The sequence below is a fragment of the Schistocerca nitens genome, chromosome 5, assembly GCF_023898315.1.
Source record: "Schistocerca nitens isolate TAMUIC-IGC-003100 chromosome 5, iqSchNite1.1, whole genome shotgun sequence".
NCBI classification, from domain to species: Eukaryota; Metazoa; Arthropoda; class Insecta; order Orthoptera; family Acrididae; genus Schistocerca; species Schistocerca nitens.
This window is the reverse complement of record NC_064618.1, coordinates 164,409,988-164,433,312: the sequence shown is the minus strand read 5'-3', so window position 1 is coordinate 164,433,312 and position 23,325 is coordinate 164,409,988.

Genomic DNA, 23,325 nt, shown 5'->3' with positions numbered 1-23,325 from the left:
GAAGAAGAGAAATTTGTTAATATCGAGTATAGATTTAAATGTGAGGAAGTCGTTTCTGAAAGTATTTGTATGGAGTGTAGCCATGTATGGAAGTGAAACATGGACGATAAATAGTTTAGACAAGAAGAGAATAGAAGCTTTTGAAATGTGGTGCTACAGAAGAATGCTGAAGATTAGATGGGTTGATCACATAACTAATGAGGAGGTATTGAATAGAATTCGGGAGAAGAGACGTTTGTGGAACAGCTTGACTAGAAGAAGGGATCGGTTGGTAGGACATGTTCTGAAACATCGAGGGCTCGCCAATTTGGCATTGGAGGGCAGCGTGGAGGGTAAAAATCGTAGAGGGAGACCAAGAGATGAATACACTAAACAGATTCAGAAGGATGTAGGTTGCAGTAGGTACTGGGAGATGAAGAAGCTTGCACAGGATAGAGTAGCATGGAGAGCTGCATCAAACCAGTCTCAGGACTGAAGACCACAACAACAACAACATGTACAGAGGCGTAACCATGCTAATGTAAATTTTTGCTTGATCCATATAGCCCCCCCTCTTGCCAATGAAATCAAACGTAGCCATGTAGATAATTATAAGGGGGCTAAACAAACGTCTCCATTTGAGAACGTTGCTGCAGCGTATATGCAGTGTACTGCGATTCCTATGCAGGCATATAAATGTAAGCACCGTCATGTCGGCAAGGAATTATTGTAGTATCCGTGCCTTTCCAAAATACGTGCTGTAAATGTGGAAAGATGGTCAGGTTATTATCAAATGCATCCAATCAGGACAAATGTGGTGTTATTCCTTTTTTGGCTGCTGAGGGACTAACATTGGTAGACATCCATCGGATATGAAGAAAGTGTCTGGGCAGCATGTCTGTCGAAAACCATCGTTGTGGAACGGTGCGCCAAGTTCCGTGCCGGTCGCTATTAGACACAAGACGCTGGTCGATCTGGGAGGCCAGCCTCAACTGAGGGACTCAAGTGGGAGACACTTGAGCACCCCAGAGTCCTGATCTCTCACCGTGCGATTATCATGCCTTAGTCCTTTAAAAAAGGCCTTGAAGGGTCGGGTCGGCGATTAGTGTCAAACGAGGATGTGCAGCAGACAGCTACGCACTTCTTCATGCAGCAGAACGGGTGTTATCAATCTGGTACGTCGGTGGGGCTTCATTGCTCACGGTGATTTTGTCTATTAAACCGATTCTGGACCGTAAGGCTTTCGAATGGAAACTTTTTGATCAACGGTTACATTTTTGTGTGTTATAATTTAAAGCACAGAACAACATACAGCCCAAAGCCGCGTTACCTCCAGCAATATCCCAATTCGTGCTTTATTGACAGCAAACACAAAACTGAAACAAGCACGCAATAAACTCCTTACATCTTCGTTTCACTGGCTCACTTCACTTAATGAAGAGAATGGCTCCATCTAGTAATTAAGAACAAGGAAAAATCGTCTCTCGGGATAAGTCTTCCTGAACTGTTGCTCAAAACAGTCCAACCCACATCTCCTACTGATTTCCTTTCATACATTTATGGGCCAAATCTTAATGATCACTATAAATGTATAACTGGGGCGATAGGACAGATACCACGCACATGTGTAATTGAGCTGCTGAGAGCCAAAGTGGTATAACTCAATTTTTCCCACTTCTGAGAAGTGAAAGGTTTTGCCTTTTGTTTAATGATTCGTGGTTCATAAGATGAGATGTACAAATGAATTATAATTACGTTTACTATACACATTTTATTTATTTGTAGCTTAAATTCCCTTTTATAGTCCCTAATAGTTGTAGAACCACTTTACCTCATAGTGAAAGATAAAGAGGTATATATCAGCAGGTGTACCACTCTTCTTACAAAAGTTTTGGTGAAGTTGATTTTCTGAGAAGGAATACGCTAGTTTTTAACCTCCATAATTTCAGTTTATTTATAAAACATAAACGTAATGCGATACAGTAAATATGAGTCCGCACTTATAGTTCCATTTATGCACTTTTGTCACACAAATTGAGTTACAATAATTGCATTAATGTTGTCAATTACTGGAATGCTAGCTACAATGTCAATTAGTTCAACGGCACGTTCATCTACGTATTATGAATACATTGTTGTTTCTAAATGTCGAAATTCCTTAAAATATAATTCTTGTCATGTTGATATTTCAAGAGGATTTATAATGAAGCATGCCTGTTTACGTCCGCCCCTCGTGGTCTCGCGGTAGCGTTCTCGCTTCCCGAGCACGGGGTCCCGGGTTCGATTCCCGGCGGGGTCAGGAATTTTTCCTCCCTCGAGATGACTGGGTGTTATTGTGTCGTCTTCATCATCAACATTCATCCCCATTACGGTCGGAGGAAGGCAATGGCAAACCACCTCCACTAGGACCTTGCCTAGTAAGGCGGCGCGGGTCTCCCGCGTCGCTCCCCTACGCTCTGTAAAGAAGTATGGGACTCATCATCATCATCATGTCTGTTTACTCGAGTTCAACGTCCAGATCATCTTCCTCTGCCAAAGGGTCAACATGTTCTAGTACAGATTCGTGAACCGAACTTGAAATTGTCAGTTGATTGAAGTAAGCATGGTGCACTGGTGCACCGGAGGAATGTACGGGAGAAGTATCATCATGTCTTTCATTTATGCCTCACGAACAGTTCACACTGTATTGTAGAGAGGGATGACTTTTATGGTTTATATACACTCCTGGCCATTAAAATTGCCACACCACGGAGATGACGTGCACCAGACGCGAAATTTAACCGACAGTCAGAAGATGCTATGATATGCAAATGATTAGATTTTCAGAACATTCACACGAGGTTGGCGCCGGTGGCGACACCCACAACGTGTTGACAAGAGGAATGTTTCCAACCGATTTCTCATACACAAACAGCAGTTGAACGGCGTTGCCTGGTGAAACGTTGTTGTGATGCCTCGTGTAAGGAGGAGAAATGCGTACCATCACGTTTCCGACTTTGATAAAGTGGTTTCTCGTATCGCGACTTTGATAAGGTCAGATTGTAGCCTATCACGACTGCGGTTTATAGTATCGCGACATTGCTGCTCGCGTTGGTCGAGATCCAATGACTGTTAGCAGAATATGGAATCGGTGGGTTCAGGAGGGCAATACGGAACGCCGTGCTGGATCCCAACGGCCTCGTATCACTACCAGTCGAGATGACAGGCATCTTGTCCGCATGGCTGTAACGGATCGTGCAGCAACGTCTCAATCCCTGAGACAACAAATGGGGACGTTTGCTAGACAACAACCATCTGCACGAACAGTTCGATGACGTTTGCAGCAGCATGGACTATCAGCTCGGAGACCATGGCTGCGGTTACCCTTGCATCACAGACAGGAGAGCCTGCGATGGTGTACTCAACGACGAACCAGGGTGCACGGATGGCAAAACGTCATTTTTTCGGATGAATCCAGGTTCTGTTTACAGTATCATGATGGTCGCATCCGTGTTGGCGACATCGCGGTGAACGCACATTGGAAGCGTGTATTCGTCATCGCCATACTGGCGCATCACCCGGCGTGATGGTATAGGGTGCCATTGGTTACACGTCTCGCTCACTTCTTATTCGCATAGACGGAACTTTGAACAGTGGACGTTACATTTCAGATATGTTGCGACCCGTGGCTCTACCCTTCATTAGATCCCTGCGAAGCTCTACATTTCAGCAGGATAATGCACGACCGCATGTTGCAGGTCATGTACGGGCCTTTCTGGACACTGAAAATGTTCGACTGCTGCCCTGGCCAGCACATTCTCCAGATCTCGCACCAATTGAAAAAGTCTGGTCAATGGTGGCCGAGCAACTGGTTCGTCACAATACGTCAGTCAGTACTCTTGGTATCGTGTTGAAGCTGCACGGGCAGCTGTACCTGTACACGCCATCCAAGCTCTGTTTGATTCAGTGCCCAGGCGTATCAAGGCCGTTATTACGGCCAGAGGTGGTTGTTCTGGGTACTGATTTCTCACGATCTATGCACCCAAATTGCGTGAAAATGTAATCACATGTCAGTTCTAGTATAGTATTTTTTCCAATGATTACCCGTTTATCATCTGCATTTCTCCTTGGTGTAGCAATTTTAATGGCCAGCCGTGTATTTAATGTTAGACATGACTGCTTGATTCGTGTATGCTTTAACTCAGACGTCAACATGGAGTGCAAACTTCGCTTATAAAGACAATTTCTGCCTTAATATCATCTTAATACTACAAATCTGTAGAAAGAAAACAATTCCGTTACTAGCATTGTTACAATGCCATTTTGATTTTTGAGCATTGCCTTGCTTCTCGACTTATACCACTATTCTAGTGAACTCCCTTCACTCTGATATGAGATGAAGAATGCATTTAGAGCTCTCAAGTGGCTCCGGTGGGAGTTATCATTATACGATTCCTCCACAACAAATTTCCGTGAGTTGTGAGCAAACTGAGTGGTATAAGTAAAACACTATAATTTTTTGACTTCTCTGCGGCTCACTTAATGACCACTGTCTACAGAGAGGCTGATGTCGCATGATGGTGCTGCGGACACGTGACAGTTTAAGGAAAGTACACACATCAAAGAAAGGTTTACTGCACCTAGGTTCTCAGAGTTCCGGAACATGTACAGAAAATTGGAACAGAGATAAACATAAACATCATTTCCACCATTTTTATCGCTCATGAAAACGACACTTTGCATGTTGCACAACAATTCAGCGAGACCTTTAGAAGTGGTAGTCCAGATTTCTGTACACACCGGTACCTCTAATAGCAAGCAGCACGTCCTCTTGCATTGCTGCATGCCTGTATTCGTCGTGGCATACTGCCCACATGTTCATTAAGGCACTGTTTGTCCAGATTATCCCACTCCTCAACGGCGATTCGGAGTAGATCCCTCAGAGTGGTTGGTGGGTCACGTCGACCATAAACAGTCCTTTTCAGTCTATGCCAGGCGTGTTCAATAGGGCTCATGTCTGGAGAACATGCTTGCCACTCTAGTCGAGCGATGTCGTTATCCTGAAGGAGGTCATTCACAAGATGCGCACTATGTGGGCGCGAATAGTCGTCCATGAAGACGAATGGCTCGCTAATATGCTACCTACATAGTTGCGCTATCGATGCGCCATGATGGCCTTCACGTATCGTAGAGCCGTTACGGCGCCTTCCATGACCACCAACGGCGTACATCGGCCCCACATAATGCCACCTGAAAACATCAGGGAACTTCCACCTTGCTGCACTAGTTGGACAGTGTGACTAAGACGTTCAGCCTGACTGGATTGTCTCCAAACACGTCTCCGACGATTGTCTAGTTGAATGCTTAAGGACAGTCATCGGCAGTTAATGAGGCATGTTGTTTGGCCCATCTGAATCACGTTTCACGATGTCGTGGTTGCAAAGATGGACCTCGCCATGGACGTCGGGAGTGAAGTTGTGCATTATGCAGCATATTGCGCTCTGTTTGATTCGTACACGACGTCCTGTGGCTGCACGAAAAGCATCATTCAACATGATGGCATTGTCTTTAGGTTCCCTCCGAACCATAATCCGTAAGTAGCGGTCATCCACTGCAGTAGTAGCCCCTGGCTGGCATGTGCGAGGCATGTCATCGACAATTCCTGTCTCTCTGTATCTCCTCCATGTCCGAACAACTTCACTCCGAGACGCCTGGACACTTCCCTTGCTGAGAACCCTTCCTGGCACAAAGTAACAATGCGAACGCGATCGAACTTCGGTATTGGCCGTTTTAGCGTGGTTGAACTACAAACAACACGAGACATGTACCTCCTTCCTGGTGGAATGACTGGAACTGATCGGCTGTCGGACCCCCTCCGTCTAATAGGCGCTGCTCATGAATGGCTGTTTACATCTTTAGGCAGGTTCAGTGACATCTCTGAACAGTCAAAGGGAGTCTGTGATAGAATATCCACAGTCAACATCTGGGAACCGGTGTGATGTAAAACTTTTTTTATGTGTGTATTAGCGTAAATTCTCGAACATAGAGCTCTGTAGCAGACGACCCATACGCATTCCCGTTTTACCCTGTGACATTGTGTTTAACAATTACAGTGCTGGGGGGAGGGTTTGAGACTGTGTCGTAAGCCAATGTAAACGTGTCGGATGAATCACTCTTTTTATGCCAAATCGACTCTCGTGTCCGGATGCGTGGCTCTGCAGGCGAACAATTGCTTTAAACGTACAACTCACAGGTTATTAGGGGCCACATTACGCTATTCGAGCATTTTCTTTGGCCTCCATGACACCTCTGGTAGTATCTGCTGGCACCATGGTAACTGTTGACTATGTGAGTTATTTCAGACGTCTTCCCCGCTGTAGATAACTGTCCATGTGACGTAGCGAGAATTGTGCTGCAGTTGTTTGAAGAGCGAGGTATTGAACTGATATGCGGTCTTGGCCAACAAACTCACTTGAAGCTGTAGCGTTTCCCGTCTTAAAATTTCAAGAAACTCCTCAAATTACCTTAACTGCTTCGGACACGCCACGCAAGTTGTAGTCTGCGGAAGATAGCATCTGGAGGACTACGTTGAGTGTAAATCACAGAAAATTTCATTTGATTGTTCCCCAAATAATCAGGTGGAGGCTTCCATACTTCGTCCCTTGTGGAGCTCTGCCAATGTTCACATTGAATTTATTCCCCATGCGCTGCTGCTCTTAAAGTTATATTTAAAGCCAGTGAAAGACATTGGCTTTTTGGGTACAGTACTATTACATTGGAAGAATACAATCTGGATACGTTTATCATTTCAGCCCAAAAGGAAGAATGACTCGTATACTTGAGTCAGACGGAACTCATTTATCACGTTAGTTATCTCAGGACATGATTATAATCCTTCGAGTACAATAATGTTTACAAGACAGTGCACTGTATCTGTTTCCATATTTCTTCATACCAAACCCAAGCACTATTCAGAGCAAAACTCTAGTTTATCTCTTGAATGAAATGTTGAACTTTTTATTTATTCGATTTCATAATCTGGATGTCAGTACCGGACTGGATACAAACGTTTGACGAGGCAAAGTCCAAATTTGAATACTTTTAATTAAACGAAATAACCACTCGTCGAACACGTATGTTACCTGTATTAAGGTTTGTCTTAGACAATCTTAAACTGTGTCTTACTATTTCTCGCCTACCCCTGCAGAGCTCATTATGTTGTTTGCCTGGCTACATCAACCAGTCATTCACAGCATTACATTACTTCTTTTATTAATCTTTGGCTGTCAGTTTTTATTAACTTAAATTATTGTTACATAGAAGTCAATCTGGGTAAGGTATTCAGTACTGCCGTACCGGTTCCCTCGACATCTAAACAGTAATTATTAATATTTGAAGTTATGCACTCTGACAGGACTAGATGCTGTCTGTCGTTGCTCAAGAACAACTCAGCCCATTCTCATTACTTTCGTATAGTCCCAGTCCATATTACATGATCCTGTGTGAAGTGGGTAACGTATCTTTCCTACTGGCAAGTGTAGCTAAGCATGTGAACGCACTTTTTTTCGGATATAGTAAATCACAGTCCACAATGTGACATATAGGCCATACATCCATTAAAGTAACTGTTTTTAAGATTTTCCGTCTTTGTTACAAAAGTAAAAATTTTGAAAACGAAGCACTCTCCAGCTCTACTGAGGCTTCGCTCACATGGCAATTCCAGAGTTTTAATTGAACTTATTTTGAAAGTGCTTTACTTTGAGAAATCGACTGTTGGAGTAAAACATTTAGAGATAATATGACCACCGCTATTATCAGTTTTGACTATCTGACCTTCCATTTGCTTTAGATTATAATTCCTTATCCGAAACTGCCTTTCATACGGAACTGTAAACTACCAAACATATCGCCTACAATACTGGCAGCAGCTCTGCCTCTATCTACTCGTATATAACAGACAGCGTCCTGACTGACTCACTCATTATCGTCCGGGCCAAACCGCTAACTTCAAATTTGGAGAGAGTGTCGATTTTATACTGCAGGCGTCTTTAACAAAGAATTAGTTGAAGTTTCACCCCTAAAGGGCTGAAATAGAGGATGAAAGACTTTTTCTCTGATATGGCATTATCAACGCAACTTTGAAGCTAGACCTACGAAAATTCGTGTTTGGTTTCTGCATCAGAAATAAATTCGTGATCCAGCGTTTTTGAAAATGTAACCCCTATGGGTGCGAAAAAGGGGATGATAGCTTTTACGGAAGTTTTCCATTATGAAAGCATTTCTGAAGCCAAGTAAATGACAAATTGTATTTGGCTGTTCCGTTACAAATTTTAAAAAATATGTACTTCATTGTTTCAGGAAATTCAGCCAAAAGAGATTGAAATATGGGATGAAATATTTTGTGAAAATATTTGATTGTGAAAGCATTTTAATTCATAACTCCGAACCTCACTCTACATTATTGTATCACCATATTGATGTACTTTATATTAATTACACAAAATCTTTCTTAATACCTATCTTTCAGTATTTTCAGTCACCTCATTCACTTGGTAATTTTCAGTATTTACTCTCTTTAGAACATCAGTTATCATGTTCATGAATTCAGAGTTCATGCAGACACGTAATAATTTCCGATGATCAGTCACTTTGTGAATCTCAACCGAATCTCATCATCAGTAGTTGATAAGTCAGATGATTCAGTGAGACACAAACTATCATTCACATTTTGTTCCTCATTTGCCTCAAATATATCTGAACAAACGCCTATGTTGGATTAATAAATAGCTTTCTCTCACTGCTGCTCTTGCCAATAACAGACGACCCATTTCCACACACACACACACACACACACACACACACACACACACAGTCACACTTCCAGAAAACAGCTACAAATCCAAAATTACGACAATGTTTCATGTTTGTCAAGTATATTTTCGTTCTTATATATTAACATGAGTGACACTATACATAATGGCCTTCATAACATAAAATTACGTAGTTAAATGATACACATCAAAATGGGTTGTTTACGACAATCTTATTACACGTGCATGTATGTGAACTACATTTTCGTTCTTATTTATTGACGTGAGTGGCACTATATACAATAACATCAATGACATAAAATTACATAGTCAAATAATTTAGATCAAACTGGACTGATTTTGTACTAGACTTGGCCACTGTTTCTGTGTTTCGATACTTCGTATCGATACGTGGAACTGTTTCACTGTTTCGAAACTGCTATGTTTCACTGTTTCGAAACAGTGGTGTTTCATTCCGCTCTGTGTCGGATAACGGGACCAGATTCGATCTCGAGCCAGCCACAGAAACTGTATCGTTGTTTCAAAAGAACGCTGTTTCAGTCCACTTGTGCTTGGAACGGACTAATTGTATCGAAACAGTGATGTTTCATTTTGCTTTGTCTCGTACGAGACTCGGGCACGGCACAGATACGGAAATACGTTTAATATGCTACTTCATCAAACTCTTTCAAGAGTGTCCAAATGTTTTTGACACACAACAGCATGAGGCTTAAGATTTTCGAAAATAAAGTTTCGTTCTTAATTGACTGCTCTATTCCGAAATGGCGTAATATATGCTTTATAAACACTAATAAACAATAAAATAAAGCACACTATTCGCATTCAAAATAATAAAAGTGTGAAAAACATTCAGCTTAATTACACATCTCCTATATCATATGCTTCTCTGTTCATGTACAGTAATCTAATTAAAAAACTCAAGAAAAGCTACAACATTCTGAATTAAAAAAGGCGTAGAGTGGCAGTTTTTAGACATATACGTAATCTGGATGTACTTTCAAGCAATGTGATTGACGGATTATTGATGATTTAATGGTGAACGGGAAGGGCTGGGAAGCATGGTGGATTTATAGTAATGATTTGAAACACCTTGAAGGACAAAAAATTTTTTCTCTTACATTTTGTTATTTTTTCGAATTATGTAGCTTTATTCATGAGTCTATAGTCAATGAGCCTATTCTCCAGAATGATTTGTGTGCATGAATATTAGCAGGCCGGGTATATATTATCCATACTAACGAAATTTGGGAATCCCAGTAGCGTATCCTTTGTTTTTGCAGTTTGTTCCCGCCTCCAGTACAGTTCGTGTTGGTTCTTCTGTCTTCAGCTATGACATTACGAAGCCCGGTGTGGGATTATTTTATGAAGACAAATCCTAAGAAAATTAAATGTAACTTGTGCTCGGCAGTATAGTCGTTTAAAAGTAGTTCAACTTCTTGCTTAAACAGACACTCGACATAAGCATCCAACAGTTAATTTAAGTGAAACTCGTTCGAAATCAGTTTTTATGAATCTGGCCAATGACGAAGCCAGTTCAGTTTCCACAGCAACTGTTCAGGAATCTGCCATTTCAGTGCCTGTGCGTCAAGATGAACAATCTGTGCAAGAAATACCCAACACTTCCACCAGTTCAGTTGTGGGTAGGTGTGGTAAACAAACAAAGATTACTGGATTTGCATCAAGACCAGTGCCTTCATCCAAACGAGCCAAAATAGACGAACAGATTTCAAGACTTGTTGTTAAAGTATACCTTCCATTTAATGTAGTTGAGAGTGTAGAGTTTAGAAAAATGACTTATTTATTAAATGAAAACTATGTACCTCCCAGTAGAAAAAACACTCCCACCGTTTACTCTCTCAAGTGTTCTACAGCACACTAGTGGGAGTAAGACCTGCAGTGCAAGCTGCATCCTACATCTGCATTACAACTGATGGATGGACATCTGTGAAAAATGAGACTTATATTGCAGTGACTGCTCACTTCATTGATGAAAACTCCAATCAGAAGTAATATTTGTTATCTAAGTTTAAATTCCATGACAAGCATACATCAGAAAACATGTCCTGTGAATTACAAGATGTGACTTCAACTTGGGGTATTACCAATAAAATTGTAGCTTGCACTACAGATAATGCACCTAATACAGTGAAGACAGCGATGATGTGCAAATGGTGGCATGTACCTTGTTTTGCACATACACTGAATTTAATTGTGCAAGCAAGCCTTGAACCAATTACAGACACAAGGGTAAAAATGAAGTCAATAGTGGAATTTTTCGCAACACGTACTCAAGCACTTGAGAAATTACACAATATTCAGAAGCAAATGGGCTTCCCTATTTCGACACCGAAACAAGATTGCCCTACGAGATGGAATTTCACGTATGCAATGTTTGACAGGCTTTTTAAAATCAAAGAGCCTTTGCAAAGTACCCTCGCCATCCTCAGTGTGGATTCACAAACAAAACTGTGCAATGAAGACTGGTCAGTTATTGAAAAATCTTGTGAAATACTATCTCCTTTTGAACAAGTCACAACAGAAATTAGCGGCGAAAGAAATGTAACCTTGTCAAAAGTTGTCTTACAAAGTCATTGTTTGAGACTGAAAAACTCAGATCACAGCAATGAAGCCACTAATACAGTAATTGTTAAACTTGAGGACGGAATCTGTACACGCCTCGTTCAAAAGTTTCCAGAAAAAGCAATTGCTTGTGAAGCAACATTATTGGATCCTCGCTTCAGGGAGCATGGTTTTCCAAAAACTGGGCATCGATCAAAAGAAACAAAAGATGCCATAATTAACAAATCCTCTGCAATACGACAGAAACCCACTCGGTGTTCTACAGAAAATCGACCACCAGCCAAACCAGTTGTGGTGAGCACATTCACGTCTAGCAGTGGCAACATTTGGCAAGATTTTGACCAAGCTGTAGGTGGCTTGATCCAAAGTGTAGTCAATCCACGTGCTGCAAGTATAGTCGAGCCTGATAAATAAATGAAGATGCCACTGATACACAGATCACAAGATCCATTGCTGTGGTGGAAAGAAAATCATGTGTTGTTTCTTATTTGGGCGGGAAATAATGAAACGGCGTCTTTGTATTTTGGCCACTTCTGTCCATGTGGGCGCATATTTTCGAAGCAGGGGCAAACAATAACAGACATACGATCCCGTCTTTCAAGCGAAAAAGAGTCAAAAAACATATTTCTAAACTACAACTTAGAATAGGTACAGCAGATATACTCAGAAATGATACATTAAAATTTCAATTTATTTTGTTCTTCTCTGGACCTAGTGCACTGAATATATATTTGATTGTATTTTGTTTATTCCACTAAATTGTGCATGTAGCTACCTTACAAGAACATTTTTCTCAAAATTGTTGCACACAGAAGACACGGTTTTGCTCACTGTTCAGTGAGTTTAATTTTTTTGAGTATGTTATTTATTTATTTATGTGTTTGAGAATAATTATCTGATTTGTGTATATATGTTTGTGTGTCTATTTTTGTAAATGTGCTGTGTTTGATTGTGACACTATAGGCATCTCGATACTTGTGTATGATAAATAATTCTCAGGCAAATCAACAATGGTACTTCGATACTTTCGTTTTTGGCGTTCAGATACTGTGATAAAAATTGCATTTCAGCAGCAACGTAACTTCATCTCTGATTTCCTGGGGAAATTTATAATAAAATGGTAATACATCTGCTTGCTGTGAGTACTTGAGGGAACTTCATGTACCTGTACCTCAAAGAAACTTCTTTAGCAAGAACTATAAGTGGTGTAGAGGCAGATCTGCCATGATGTAGGTATCACAAAGTCATTACACTGTATGAATTGTTTTAAATTTTAGTCAGGATTTTATATTTCAAAGAAACATACCTATCTCTGCATTTCAGTTACCTTGAGATGTTTTGCAATTCTATGAAGTGTACTTACTATGAGATGTATCCAGCTAACTTGTGAATGTTTGATGAGAAACTGCCATACTTGACCAGTGTGCTACATCCTGCAGTCTGTTACGGTAATTTTTTGATCTGTGTGGCATTAGTCAATTTGCATCCTGCTTTGTGTGACAAACAATGGAAAATTTAACTGTGAGTAGTAAAAGTGTGAGTGGAACACTCATAAATGTTAATTCAGTGCCTCGCTTTCCTGAATGTTATATCAATAAATTACATCTCATGATATGCCTTTTCAAGAGCACATACACATTATCACTCATAAAACCTATCAAAATTATGCACTAGAATACAGTAAAACGAGTTTGTCAAAATCTGTTATGTCAAACATATTTAGTCTGACCTTGGCCAATTGGAAAGTATGAAAGTCACATGACACGAAAGCAGCGCATTTGCTACAGGAAATATGGAACTGCAAACAAGCCTAAGTGAAAATTTCATACTTTCTGCGATATGATCGGCGCTCTCGCACCTCATTTGTGTTTTTATAACAATATTTATACAGTAGACACTCAAGATGATATAATGTGAAGACCTATACTATTACAAAACACAAACTGTTTCGAAACATTACATTGTACTGTTTCATTTCTTTCGAAACAGTTATGTGTTTCAGTTTACCCATCTTTACTTTGTACCCAACATTATTACAAAAGCATGTATGTCAACTACATTTTCGTTCTTATTTATTGACGTGAGTGGCACTATATACAATAACCTCAATGACATAAAATTAGATAATCAAATAATTTTGATCAAACTGGACTGATTTTGTACCCAACAGTCTAGACAAGGAAATTACTACTGATCTCACATAATAACGCCAAATATTCGACTGCGAGAGGTAGTCTGTTTTTGGAGGTAAAATAGACTATTTTTAGATTTTATTATTGTTATTCTGAATAACCATCTCTGTTTCAATGTTTTTATTACCGTTTGTCTTACATTGAAGCACCAAAGAAACTGGTATAGGCATGTGTATTCAAATAGAGAGACATGTAAATAGGCAGAATTGCGCGCTGCAGTCGGCAACGCCAATATAAGACAACAAGTGTCTGGTGCAGTTGTTAGACCGGTTACTGCCGCTACAATGGCGGGTTACATTTAAGTGAGTTTGAACGTAGTGTTATAGTCGGTGCTTGAGCGATGGGACACAGCATCTCAGAGGTAGGGATGAAGTGGGGATTTTCCCGTAAAACCATTTCACGAGTGCACCGTGAATGCCAGGAATTCGCTAAAACATCAGATGTCCAAGTCGTTGGCATCGGAAACAGATCCTGCAAGACCGGGACAAGCGACGACTGAAGATAATCGTTCAACGTGACAGAAGTGCAGCCTTCCGCAAATTGCTGCAGATTTCAATGCTGGGCCATCAACAAGTGTCAGCGTGCGAACCATTTCACGAAACATGATCGATACTTTCAGAGCCGAAGGCCCAGTCTGTACCCTTGATAACAGCACGCGTCGCCTGGCCTTGTCAACACCGACAATGGACTATTGATAAATGGAAAGATGTTGCCTGGTCGGACGAGTCTCGTATCAAGTTGTATAGAGCGGATGGACGTGTACGGGTATGGAGGGAACGTCATGAATCCGTGGAACCTGAATGTTAGCAGGGGACTGTTATAGCTGATGGAGGCTGTGTAGTTATGTGAGGCGTTTGAAGTTAGAGTGATACTGGACGCCTGATACGTCTAGATACGACTCTGACAGGTGACACGTACTTAAGCATACTTAAGCATCCTGTCTAATCAGCTGCATCCATTCATGCCCATTGTGGTTTCCAACGGACTTGGGCAATTCCAGCAGGAGAATGGCACACCCAACACGCCCAGAATTGTTACAGAGTGGCTCCAGGAACACTCTTCTGGGTGTAAACACGTCCGGTGGCCACCAGGCTCCCCAGACATTAACATTATTGAGCATATCTGGGATGCCTTGCAACGTTCTATTCTCGTGCTATTCTCGTGCTTACAGATTTATGGACAGCCCTGCAGGATTCATGGTGTCAGTTCCCTCCAGCACTACTTCAGACATTAGTCGAGTCCAAGCCAAGTCGTGTTGTGGCACTTTTGCGTGCTCACGGGGGCTCTACACGATGTTAGGCGGGTATATAGTCTCTCTGGGTATTCAGTGCATATAGCGTCCGCTGCACAATAGTGAGTTTCGATTTAAATATTCACCAGTATTTTGAGGAATAACTGCTCAGTGGACGTAATCGCTTCTTTCATCTGAAATTCAACTACTTTGGCAGTTAACAGTTGCTGTTGTGTATCAGATGTTCCCGATGAAACCGGATAGTACTAAGATGGTTATGAGCTACCTAATAAATGAAGAAATTAATTTTTATAGATGCTATTGATTCCAACTACCACACTGATGCACCATTTTGCTGTCGAAGGTTTTTTAAACGTTTCGGATGTATGTGAAAACCGGACCCATTTGCCTGATTAACAATTCACGCAATTTTTAGTTCCACTATTGAAGGACATGTAAAGTTTGATTGGAATATTATGGCGTCTGTGTACTAATATTTTATTGTCACGTTTAACTCGTGTCTTGATCCTCACAGTAAATGTTTTGTAACAGTAATTGATCAGTTCACTGTCCACTTTTCCAACACAAAACTCAGCAAACATACACTTTTAGTTACTTGGTCCACATCTCAACTATAGTTCGGCCACAATCTTTCCTTAGTGAAATAACACAATTATGTCGTTTGCATATAGTCTCTGATGTTAGATAAAATAGTTTTGTACTACCCACAATTTTCATCATTCTGACGTCCTCGAATCTTCGCTCTCCTGTTGGCTTTTGTGTGGATCTTCTGCTGAATCTTCAGTTCCTGAATCTTATCTCTTGCATCATCTTTCTCTCTGCCTTCTCTTCCCCTTTCAGTATTTCGAAAATATCCTGGTCCCCTCTTAAAATTCGGTTATAGCAACTTCTTAGTTTTCCTCACCTCTTGACGAAAAAAGAAAACTACTTCCACGCTCAGAAATTTTATGTCTCCTCCGTATGCCATCCAACTATACACTAAGAAAATTACTTCTCTCCCCAAAATACCATTGAGTCGCCCTGTTAAACCCGCAGGACAGGACAGGTACTTTAAATTGTGGAAAGGAGGCAAAATAAGCGGCTGTCAGTTACACTCGAACATATAACTTTATTTATTTGACGAAATATCACAAGAGAAAAGAAAATTTAAAAAAAACACATCATTAATTTTTGTAACTTAATAAACAGCTGAATACGCCATACAATCTCGTGCTTAAGGGTAAGACCACTTTAATTTAAAATCGACTGAAAGCCAGTCACTTAAAACTCAAACCAAAATCAGAAATTTAAAAGGCAGAAGGCCTTATCTTAAATCAGTACTTTCACCTGACACCTTAAGAGCAAAACAACATTCATACAAAATCGGCTGAAGGCCCATCTCTTAAGACTCAACAAATTAAATTTTTAAAAAGGCCAAAGGCCTTACTTAAAACAGTTCTCTAAATTAGGCTGAAGGCCCATACAGTCTTATACCTTAAGGGCAAATAACCTTAATTTCAAAATCGGCTAGAAGCCGTACAAACACAACCAACAAGAAGAAATAAGAAAAGGCAGTACACCATACGAGGTGCCGGTGCTAACAGTGTATTTAACACTAAATTCTTCTAGAATCTACATATGTAAATGATGCTCTAAGCCCCACCTATTCTAACTCCGACTTTTGCTGTTGCACATGGGTTAAAAAGATACGCGAACTGACTGTAATCAACCCTGCAAGTGGAGTAGAAAAGAGTTTGGCACCTGCAATAATTTAATTTGATAAATAAGTTAAATAAAGGAAGGTTTCATTAACGTAGTGAGAAATGATAGGGTTGCTCTACCGATTAACAGAACGAAAGTTCTGTCCAAAATAACAATATGATTTATTAAGACTAAACACAAAATAATAAACAAAAACACATGAAACATTTACAATACATCAAATTGGCTCAAATTGGATACTCAAATAAACGCTGTGAAGGTGAAGTTGTCCCTAAACTAGATTGTGGCGTTTATGACGAAGTGGTATGTGGAGCCAATTCCTTGCAACTCAAATCTTAAGAGAGACACACAGCTAACCCAACATTAATTGCTGCTACATTAGTGAGAACTCAGACAATGAACACCCAAGATAGAACAGAGTTAGAAAAGACGAACAGGCGCGCTCTACTGAGCTCTGATTATCGCCTAGCAAAAATGCCTGCTTTGATGGTGCTGCGGATGTACATTACCAAGCTGTCGTCTTAGCTGCAAGGACACGATCTGGCGTACTGGAAGCGATGGCTGGTTGCTTCGACGTCCAGTCGTGGTGATGATAATGTCGCGAGTATAGCCCGACACAAATTGTCCTGGTCTGGTTGTTCCAGACTAAAGACTTCCTATCAATACAAATGCGCCTCTGAAGGAGACGAAGAAGGCTCGCCACGCAATCACTGACGGTACAGTGATTGATTTTCACAAGTGAAGTCGCACAGTAACTCCGATACAGTCAACTTGAGCCAAAACTGCCCAGGACAGACAACATAGGCCGCTTGTACGCAGAACGCTCAATTGCCAACTGTACTCGGAAAGTTACATTGAAGTCGAAACTTCAGCAACTTCGTTAAACAGTTACAATCAAATAAAAGTATATTAGACAGCCAACGGAAGGCAGGCTGTCCAGAGCAGCGAGAGCTCAGTGTTGTAACCTACTCCGACCGAAAGGCGAGAGCCGACTACCCCACAAGAGCACCCGTACAAACCGAACACAGAACATTCCCGCCCCCACGACAGTGGCTGTGGTTAACCATTCCAATCAGCAACTCGAAAACCGGCGGAAAATTTCGTTCTATTGCCGGAGCACTACCATTCCACCAATGGAGATTCTTGGCGCCAATTTCTGCACTGATTTTGCTACGTCACGGAGCTATGCCCTGAGCAAGCCAATCACAGTTACGATTTTGCAGAAAGCGCGGGAACTTGCCCGCCACAAACTGCCTGGGTACACAAGTCATTCCCACGCCTCGCTGGTAGCCCGCCAGAAAGTGTTTTCGCTAAGTTTCTGTGAAGTAACGGAACCTCTAGCCCAGCCGCTACTTCAGGCCGCTGCGGGCGTGTCTCCGCCGCTATTCTACAATGTCGGCGTCTGGAAAGCATTCACTCGACTCCCTCACACCCGTCAGCTTACCCTTTCAAGATCAGCAGATTCCGCCTGTCACCGGACCACCCGGGTGACGAGAGACGCTGCGTGGGAAGTCTGCGTGTGAAGGAATAGCATCTTTTCACCACATGCAATTAGAGAGGAAAATCGTAAGATAGAAATATGAGAGGGGGCTCATGCCACCCCTCAACCAAATTGAGCACAGAAGTTTCCGAGGGTCGGCCTGGAATTCAAACCCTAACACTCGCTTAGGTGAGACAGGCAGTCAGCCCAACAATTCTCAATCCTACGACAAGCCAACCGACAGACAGTCAGTGGACCCACCGAAGAGATAATTTCCTCTCCACCCGAACAGCCCGCAACAGGGAGTTCAATGGAACAACGTAGAAAGTATTAGTGCCCACAACCAATTATACATTTAGCTGCCAAACTACACACCTTGCTGGACAGCGACAACACGATGAGCAAAATACACTGCCTGAATTTACGTCAACGGCCATGGCAGGTAACCGGAACGTTGACGGCCACAAGGCACATAATTCCGCTGGTACACTTCAATTCAAAATACCCAAGTACAGTTAATCTCCACCGGAGGGTGGCTAAAATCTGCCAACTTGAAAACACACGTTGTTGCTCGAGGGAATGTCCCAACAGTCGACTACGAAATCCAAACGACAAAATGTGACCAGTCGTGAAGTGCTTATAGATTAAGTCAAAACTCAACTTTTGTGTCCAGGATCGGTGAGCCACGGACCTCTTAGCATTGGGAACAGCACCCCACACGCTACCACCTGTAGAAGCCGCCAGCAGCCCTGGCCAAACTACGTGCTGTGGAGATTTCTTCGCTGCTCCACACCAACCGACCAACTGCAGGCCTGGAAACAGTGAAAGGACCAAGTACGCATTGGCCGATGAGACGACCAACCGAACGACCAACCAAGGGTCGTCCCGCACCAATCTCCCTCCGTCGGACAGTTCATGTGTGTCGCCAGCGATCGGCGAGCACTGGCTGTCGGCGCCTCACCGGCGCTTCGTCCCCGACTTCACTGCTGCTGCGTCCCGACTGCACTGCTGGTCTGTCTCCAACTGATTTCCAGACACACGACGACCTGCAAATACTATCGGTCGATCCAGAGATGGTACGACAGTGCACTTATCGATACGCGCTGCTGCTGCTACTCACGGGCAAGTAATGCAGGAAGTTAGTGACGCCAGTAAATGGAATAAGAAAACGAGGCGGCAGTATCGTAATAGATGACAAACAATAAATGCACGGCTCAACCATTGTCTTTCGCACTAATAATCAGACCTGTCCCTTCGTTTCATCTTTACACATTAATATCCATTCAATCATCACTTTTTAGTCTTAATCTGTCTTTCCCAATTTAATAAAATTTTACGGGGATTTCATTTCTCTTATCAGAGCAAAGTATTCCCTACACACATTCCAAGTTACATAGAAACTGACATAAACATTATATACATTTTAGTTACATTTTCTTTTAATTTGTGTCAGTACATTACAATATCGCGCGCTGTATGACACTGTGAAAGCTATCAGAGTAATGCACCTACCCAGACTCCATCACGCTCTCCTGAAAACTTCATGGTAACTGTAAACTACGCAACGGAATCCCTAACTTGAAATTCCCTAACATAGAATCATAAGGTGGGAAATTGCAGTACTCCAACTGTGTAACCATCCATTCAATCAATAGAATAAATCAGTATATTGAAGGGAACTACGTGCTCCATTAAATAAAAATGCAATGAAACATAAACCGATTATGTATTGTATTAACCAGTTACAAAATATTGGCATCAACCAACTACGCAGAAACAAAATGAATTCCTGACAACTAACAACATAGGCCAGCAGAGGAATGGCTGCCGTATCCTAAAAGCATATTGAATCATTAATCCAATACAACCAAAACATTAATTTTAAAAAAAACAGTGGTCAGTTGAATATCACATGAAACGATACTAAGGCTTAATGGGATATAGCGGAGCTAAAAATTCCCGTCTGACGTCAGCCGGCGATGGGAGGATCAGAGCGTGGTTTAACACTTCTGAATATCCCGAGGCCAAACCACGCTCCAAGACTTGAACTTTTCCGCCATATACTGTGGTGACCCAGCAAACACTTGGAACTGTGGCCCTCGGCAATCTCAAGACGTGAGTCGTGCCACAGGGCGCTAACCCTTACTTCGTGAAAAAGACCGGTAGGTTCGGCGAGCTTCCGTCGGTGGCCGCTTGATACACACAAGCCAGCACAGAGTTTTAAGTGCCCACGGCACACCTTCCGTATTCGGAGCAGTGTGCAGGCTGTGCATTTCTCATACATTCACAGACTGGAACTGTTAGCCCCGTTACGAAGACCACACAAATTTTATAAAATACACGTCCACATAATAAACTAACATAATGGGACTATAAGTAAATGCAACTGAAGTGTCTTGCCTGACGACAGTCGTGACAAGGGGCAGATAAATTTAGTGTAAATGGACGGACGGCTTGTAATCTTTCAAATTATAAATAACGTTATATCTGTGTCAAGTACACTGTCTATCACTAAAATACGTTGTAGTAATTAGCAGTGGACAAAATCTTTATAACAATATCATGAACCACATTCTCGAAACTAGAACTCATCTCACCTTGTTTATAAAAGTCGTAAATCATAGATCCTAAAACTCCATCCATTTCCTGAGAGAATCCTATAAGTCTCACTGAAAGCCTCTCGCTTCTTTTCCATGGTATGCAATATACGGTGGAGCTGCAAGTATCTGTCCTCATTAATTACGTATCTCGCGTCTCAGCCGTGCCCGCACACAGTGGTTCCAGTCTGTCTTGTAATATATCTATTGATTTAGTTTCAAGAATCCTGAATGTTTAATGGTCCGAGAATAGATAATTTTAATAAAAATCTGACTTCATACGCAACGGAAACGACGTGGATAAATTATCAAGAGAATGGACATACATAGCCGAGAGGCAGACACTGTTACGTGCCGTACAACATACTGACTGGGCGGGAGGTGATACACTCATAATTAACATGATTAGCGCGTGAACTGAACTTAAATTTCATCAATAATGATTTGATGGATGATAGGAAAATATTCCGCATTTCTATGAATTCTAACCTGAATTAGCACTTACCTTGTTTTTTTACTCAGATTAACATAACAAATAGTTCCAACAAGATTCTACACTGAACATATAAAGTCATTAGAGCATGGACGTCTGTAATAATTATTTCCTTCATCATTAAAAGGAAGTCTAAGGCTTCGTAATAAAATGAACAGCGTTTACACAGTGTAGCCCGGTGCTATAGGAGAGGGGGGATGTGCATTTAACGTCCAGGTCTCAATGTTACACAGTCGAAACATGCAAGGAATTGTTCACTGACTAATTTCCTACTTGGATTGTGCAAAGTGAAAGAGGGAGTGGAGACAGACGTTTGTATCAGGTCAGCCATACATGAGATACGTGGTTGATTATTCAGCACGCCATCGAGCACCAGCGAATTCGCAATATTATCACGTTTTAAGAGGTCCATGATAAAGGAATTTGTTGCTAGCGCACTCGAGCAGATGTAATTTCGATGGATTGCTCACGCGCTGCCTGCGAAATGTAAGCTATAAGAGAATCTGAGATCAAAGAGCAGTGTGGACTGCAGTAGGAACTGTGTAGCAGTAGCAGTAAGTTGTTGCTAGCGAGCAGTCTGGTGTATCGTGTAGGCTGGGCCGGTCGTGGTGCAGCGATGGCGGAGCCTGAGCGTTATAGTATGAGGTAAAAGCAGCCTCGCGCATATGTAGTATTGTTGTATCAAGTCCCAAGTAAATGTTTAAAAAAACCTCTTAATAACAATCTTTCTCATAAAAAGTAATTTTTGGACAATCATTCATTTCAATTTAAAGAATTTACTAATTTCTCCAATCCTTGGTCATCCCGTTTATTTCAAAGAAAAACCAGTTGTTCCTTTTATACATGACAAATCTATCGGCCAGCATTGCACTGGGCTGTTTGTGTGTGTTATCCGGCGACTTCATTGAGGTAAGAATTTTTCGCTTTTTTATTCAGAATGATCTTTCAGGGCCATGACGCAGCACTGCTGACGTCCAAAATTAACCAGTTTAAATTCACAGTCAGTTATTGAAAGGCTATAAGTGAGCGACAGTTTTACTGAGGGGTTAATGACATTGTATTATTGGTAGGTTACGGAACTTATCTGTTGGTAGGTTACATTAAATTTCAATGACATAATTATATTTTTTACTGTTGAGAGGTTTAGAAATTTTTCTGTTTTGAGGTTACACTAAATGAGAATGAATTTTGTTGGGAGGTTACAACTCGAATGAGTTAGTAATTCCGTCACAACATGTAATGTACATCAATATATTGTATATTATTAACTTAATCGGTCTCTGGGAATTGTTACATCATTATGAATCTAAAGGCACGTACGCATTACGCAGCTAAAATCGCAGAGGAAAGGCAGGCACAGTTTAAAATGCCGGTATGCAAGTTCATCGTTGTAAAGTGGTGGCCAAGAGCCCAGGATTAAGTTTAATTTCGTATGGTAGACTATACGTAACAGGTCTGTACGTGAAGAGCTATTACACACCGATTAATTTAAGACAAGAAACACCATACAATGAGCATGAATTAACTGAAAGAGTAAGCGTTATGTTGGCACGTGGTGGCCCATGATTCGCTACACATTATTATACAATTCAAAATCGGTTCACTTAAATAAATTTTCATGTCGGCTACCACTTATTTCAGAAATAAAGGCGCAAGGAAAGCAACTCAAATTGCATAGAGTTCACGTACTCGCAGAACACGTGGTGACTGAAGATCGAAGTACAAGGAGATGTCCCCAATGGTGCGATCGACTTTTTGAAACTATCTGTACGGTGATGTAGGTTAAAATCCCAGGTATCACGCACTGCAGCGGTTCACCCTGGTGGTCTCTCGTCTACGAGTAACTGACGAAAAAAAAAAATCGGAATTTTGTGTGCCACTCATTAGCATAAAATAAGTTGTTTCCTGTGGTCTGATTGCGTAGTGTTATGGATAGAATAACAGCTTCACATGGAGAGGTTTGTGTGTTCAATTTTTGTCAAGCGCAGTGTTTTTTTTTATTTGTAAACCCTTATCGAAATGATTTTGATCATCATTTTTATCCAATTAACTGATTTAAATGTAATTTAATTCCATTCCTTTGTCACAGCATTTTATTCACCGTATGAACGTTTTCATTCGTTTCATTTTTTCTTTATGTCATTCTTTTTCCAATCGGAATTTTTGTGACTATGAATTTAATTATATGTATCTATTATAAAATTCATTTATTTGAAAAATCCGTTCTTTCCTTCTAAAAAG